The following is a 5,688-nucleotide window of genomic DNA, read 5'->3' as shown; positions in this document are numbered from 1 at the left end:
GTACCCAGTCGATCGACCAAAGGTGCTGTACAGAATTGCATTCTGACGATTCCTGCAGCGCGCACCGATCTTAAAACAGCTGCCATTTCTTCGTTACTTGGTCAAATCAGGCGTTCTACGCGGCGTTGGAAAGCTAAGAGGATATGCTTTCACCTCCAATTGGAATCACTCAATTATCTGCTCTAGAACTCGAGATATAGCCATATGAATGAGGCTGCAATATCGTGAAATGCTTCTTTGTTTATTAAACTCGTACGCACCCATGCTTTTGCTATCTTTAGGCCTTGAAACGCGCACCAAGCTCATTCCTCGAGTCAATAATCCATGTCAAATGCAATGCTAAGTACTTAGGGACGGATTCGGCTTATTTTCCGCTGAAATCTTCATGTTCCTACAAAATCACAAGAAAAGGAAGAAATACACGAAACAAGGGAAATAGTAGCATAAACTACTCAATTGAGCTCTGAAATGCGTGTAAAATAGGGTGTAAAACATCATATAAATGACACGCATCAAAGAGTCAAATAATCATTTCTAGCTTCAACACCTTCCGGCTTGAACTCTTGGTACTCAAAAGGGTAAGGTGGTATGACAATGGAAGAGGAGGGCATTTCAAGTTCACCCTTTTGTTGTTGGATAATATACTCAGCCTCTTTAGAAAGGGGAAGTAGATAATTGTTCCGGTGGACGCTTAGACGACAAATCTTTGAAGGCAAAGTGAACGATCTAGCTTCACTAGTGAGCCATCCATACTTGGTGTCAAGAGGGTTATGGGCAACGCACTTGTACTTGTGTATCATAGTATGCAAGTCAACAAGATGACCACCCTCCTTTGCTTCATACTTGTTATCCTTGTTGAAGTTAGGATCAAAGTACTTGGCTAGGATAGTGACTAGGCCGCCATTGACAATAACGGTAGTGCCTTTCATCCCACAATCAATGTTGAGCCATCTATCTACCAAAAGCCTCAAAGAGTTGAAAGGCTTGGTGTGTACTCTTCCAATGTTCAAAGCCGATTCAAGAAGAATAAAATCAAGTTTGGTGAAATGGTTGGTATCTTTCCTTGTAATAATGGTGTTTCCTATAACCTTGTGCCATACTCTTATGCCCGGATGATGGACTAAAAGAGCACGACTCGCATGAAAGTCCTCAAATTTCCTTCCGGAAATTGCCTCCCAAAGAGGGTCGGGGTCATACTTTCCATAATTCTTAAAATAACTCGGTTCATCACTAAGACCCAAAATTTCACCCAATTCCCTAAAGTAAATGCATCTACTAACATTAGCTAGACGAAACTCGAGATTCTCCCTATTCTCAACTTTGGTGACTTTCAAAGAACTCAAAAACTCCAAGGTAAGGGAGGGGTATGTCAATTCTTTTGATTCAAACAATTTCTTCAACCCCATTGCTTTGAAAAAGGCTCTAGTTTGCTCAAGGACGCCCAACTTATCCAAGGTGTCTTCACAAATAAATTTGGTGGATTGAAATGATTTCCTAGCAAACTTGGCAAAAGTATCTCTATGGGTTTTGGAAATAAAAGTTAACTCCGGATAATGCAAAAGTTGATCGATTTCCGGAGTAGAAGATGTTGTTGCTCCCATAGAAGGTTGTTGTTGTTGTTGCACTTCCAAGTTTGGGGTTGCTACCACCATAGCCAATGCTTTCTTTGCTTGAAGAGCCTTTTGCCTTTGTGAAAGTGTCTTTGGTGCCTTTGTTGCCTTTGTTGCTCCCTTAGTCCTTGCCATTGATGAATTAACCAAGAAAAGAATGAAAAATCTTCAATTTGTAGTGTACCCAAATCGATTTAAAGGTGAAAGGCTTTGCCTTTATGAATTCAAAAATCGACTCAAAGGTTGAAGATTTCGTGCTTGGTTTTGATTTTTATTGAAAAAGGAGTGATTAATTTGTTGTTGAAAGGATGGTTTGATTTGATTTTGGTGAATGTAGTTGAAGGATTTTGTTTTTGTGATGGAGAGGATGAGGATGAGGGTTTTGATGTTTTGAAGTAGTGTTATGAATGAACGAATGAAGGTGGGAGGGGTTTTATAAAGACCGAAAAAATTCGAACTGCAGGGGCAATCCGTGCGGTTTCTGCCCAATACGGGCGGATTCTGCACTTTTTGGGTTTGATAAAACTCGCCTAAAGACGGGCTTATTTAAGAGAAGACGCTCGGATTTGCTGATACGGGACGGGCGGATTTTCCAGAAGACGGACGGATTTCAGTCCAGGAATTTTTCTTGTTTTCCTTATCTTAGAAGACGGGCGTCTTCTTTTCAAGACAGACGGATTTTCAAAGACGGGCGGATTGCTGTTCAGGACGCCCGGATTCTCTTACAGTCAAAAATATTTCAAAATTGCAGCTCATAGGGACGTGCGTCTTCTACCCAGTACGCTCGGATTGTATGAAAACGGGCGGATTCTCCTGAATCCGCTCGGATTCAACCCCTTTGTACCCGGATTCAGTTCCATCCGTGTACAATGCATTTCCCTTATCATCCTTCCATTCTTCTTCATATCTTGTGTTCTTCATTGTGGGGGCGTTACTAAGGCATTATTAGCCTAGGCAATTCCCATCCCCACACTAAGCTAAAGCACTACACATCAATTGAAATTATTAGTCCCTCCCTCACTTCTCTCAAACATGACAATTATCTTGATCAAAGTAAATAAAAATCCAAAGATGACAAAAATGTAATACAAGAATTGAAATGCGAGTTAGGGAGTTAGAAATATTTACAAATGGTGGTTTAGGGAGGACTCCACCAAACTCTCATTCTTGATGAGATGTCAAGGGGGCATGTTCAAGGTGTTGTTGATGTTGCTCAACACCTTGAAGAAATAATCAAAAGCTTGTTCATTATCGTTATAAAGCTCTTCAATAGACCTTTGCCCTTGTTGTCGATCTTGATCGATGGCATTACCAATGTAAGGATTAAAAATCCCTTCAAATTCGTCGTCCCAAAGACCACAAACTTCATTAAGTTGATCATTGAAAATCTCTTGATTTGATGGAGACAATTCTTCCAATTTCTTCTCTTAGCCAATGAGGCCATCCTTTTCTTCTTTGATTGATTTTGATGAGCTTTGCAAGCTCTCCTTGTCACAATTCACTTGCTCTTTGAATGGAGCATCTTCAATTTTCTTCTTCCATTGGAGTTCCGACTTCTTCCTTTCATCCTTTCGGCTATAATGATCAATCATGAAACACGGTTCATGCAAACGAGGAGCTCTCATAGTCTTGTCTAGATTAAAGGTTATGCTTTCATCTCCCACTTCTAGAGTGAGCTCACCATGTTTCACATCAATCACCGTACCCGCGGTGTGTAGGAAAGGTCTTCCTAGAATGATTGGAATGTTGGAATCTTCCTCCATATCAACAATGACAAAGTCCACCGGGATGAAAAACTTCCCAATTCGTACGGGGACATCTTCCCATATCCCTAATGGTGTCTTCGTCGATCTATCGGCCATTTGGAGTGTGATATTGGTGCATTTAAGCTCTCCTATCCCCAACCTTTTACTCACCGAGTACGGCATGACACTCACACTAGCCCCTAGATCACATAAGGCTTTGTTCATCGTTGTGTCGCCAATGGTACACGGTATTGAGAAGCTTCCCGGATCCTTTAGTTTTGGAGGTGAACTCCCTTGAAGTATTGCACTACTCACCTTAGTGAAGGCGATAGTCTCAAGTTTCCGGATCGACTTCTTCTTTGTGAGGATATCTTTCATGTATTTCGCATAGGCCGGTACGTGAAATTTGGGCTTGGCTTGACGACTTGGAAAAGGAAGTCTAATCACAATGGGCTCCTTCTCCTTGGCCTTGTCTTCATTTTTCTTTGAACTTTCTTCTTTTGATGATTCTCCATCTTTGGAGTTTTGCACAATTTCTTCCTTATCACTAGCTTCCACAACTTCATCCTCAACTTGCTTCTTCGGTGCTTCATACCTTGTACCACTTCTCAAGTGAATGGCACTAACCGTTTCATGTCTTGGGGGGTTACTTTGAGGTGGTAATTGCCCCTTTTGTCTTTGTGAGCTTGAAGATGCTAGTTGAGTCAATTGGGTTTCCAACATCTTGGTGTGAGCTAGGATGTTGTTGATGGTGGTTTCCTTTGCTTGGCTATCTTTTTGCATTTGAGTGAAAAATTCTTGTTGATTCTTTTACATTTGGAGGACCGCTTTTTGGACATCAAAACCTTGGTCATTTTGGTGATTGTATGGATTTTGATTTTGGTAACCTTGGTTTTGATTGTAAAAGGGTCTTTGATTTTGGTTTCTCATGGGTGGTGGAGTGTATGTTGTTTGAGGGTTTTGAACATTTTGGCTTTTGTATGAGAGATTTGGATGGAATTTGGTGTTCTCATTGTAATAGTTGGAATAAGGGGTACCACTCTTGTATGCTTGGAAAGCATTCACTTGTTCATTTGTTCCCCTACATTCACTTTGGTCATGTCCCAAAGTTCCACAATTCTCACATATCCCACTTGGGATTGATGAAGATGCCGTCATGGCATTAACATGATGCTTTGGTGATTTTGAGACTTCTTCAAGTCTAGCCATAGCTTTTTCAAACTTCAAATTGATTGTGTCAATATGAGCACTAAGTTGAGCACCCAATTGAGTAACGGAGTCCACTTCATGCTTTCCTCCTCTAGTAGCCTTGCGAGGTCTACTATATTGTGAGTTATGGACCGCCATTTCCTCAATCTTGTTCCATGTTTGATTGTCATCAACTTTGGTGAACATTCCATTTGATCCCATGTTGAGAATGTTCCTTGAATCTTCATATAAACCATTCCAAAATTGTTGTACCAAGAACCATTCGCTAAGTCCATGGTGAGGACATGAGCGACAAATTCCCTTGAACCGCTCCCAAGCTTCATACAAAGATTCTTCATCCCTTTGCTTAAAACCCGTAATTTGAGCTCTTAGCATGTTAGTCTTTTCCGGTGGGTAGAATTTTTTGTAGAAAGCTAGAGCCAACTTCTTCCAAGAATCAATTCCGAGAGTGGCCTTATCAAGGCCCTTCAACCATTGCTTTGCGGTGCCAATTAAAGAAAAAGGAAATAAGACCCATCGAATTTGGTCTTGAGTTACACCGGTTTGAGAAATCGCATCACAATAGCCACAAAAGGTTTCCATATGAGAATGAGGGTCTTCACTAGGCATCCCCCCAAATTGGCTCCTTTCGACTAATTGGATAAAGGCGGATTTGGCAATAAAATTTCCGGTTAGATGTTGTGGTGTGGGAGTACCATTGGGTAGGTTCTCCTCGGTGGGTACGGAGTGTGATGAAAACTTAGGCATTGTAGGTTGATTTTGGGTGGTATTGTGTAATGGGTTCTCCTCTCCTTCTATTGCAAAAGGGTTGATGAACTCAATAGTTGGTTGAATAACCTCACTAATACCTCTCAAATTCCTCCTAGCAAGTCTCCTATTGTTTGTTAAGGTTCTTTCAATTTCACGATCAAAAGGTAACAAATCACCTTGTGACCTTCTAGACATGCAAAATATCAAACAACTTGAAAATAATTAGAACAAACCTTGAGGAGTTTTACTTCCCGAAGGCAAAGAAAAGACACAACTAATAACAATGTAAAAAATCTAAATCAAGCAAACACCGTCCCCGGCAACGGCGCCATTTTTGATCGGTCCGTTTCGTGTTCACAATTAAAGGTGTGGTC

At 40.9% G+C, this 5,688-nt stretch overlaps 1 non-coding gene across 1 annotated transcript; it reads left to right on the top strand.

Moving 5' to 3' along the window:
- Positions 1 to 4,832: 4,832 nt before the first annotated feature.
- On the top strand, positions 4,833 to 4,939 carry LOC141625268 (small nucleolar RNA R71). The gene has a single exon (XR_012535062.1). It is a non-coding gene; the product is annotated as a small nucleolar RNA R71 (small nucleolar RNA).
- The last annotated feature ends 749 nt before the right edge of the window (positions 4,940 to 5,688 follow it).

This window comes from Silene latifolia, chromosome 1, assembly GCF_048544455.1.
Source record: "Silene latifolia isolate original U9 population chromosome 1, ASM4854445v1, whole genome shotgun sequence".
Lineage (NCBI taxonomy): Eukaryota > Viridiplantae > Streptophyta > Magnoliopsida > Caryophyllales > Caryophyllaceae > Silene > Silene latifolia.
This window is presented reverse-complemented; position numbering and strand designations above follow the sequence as displayed.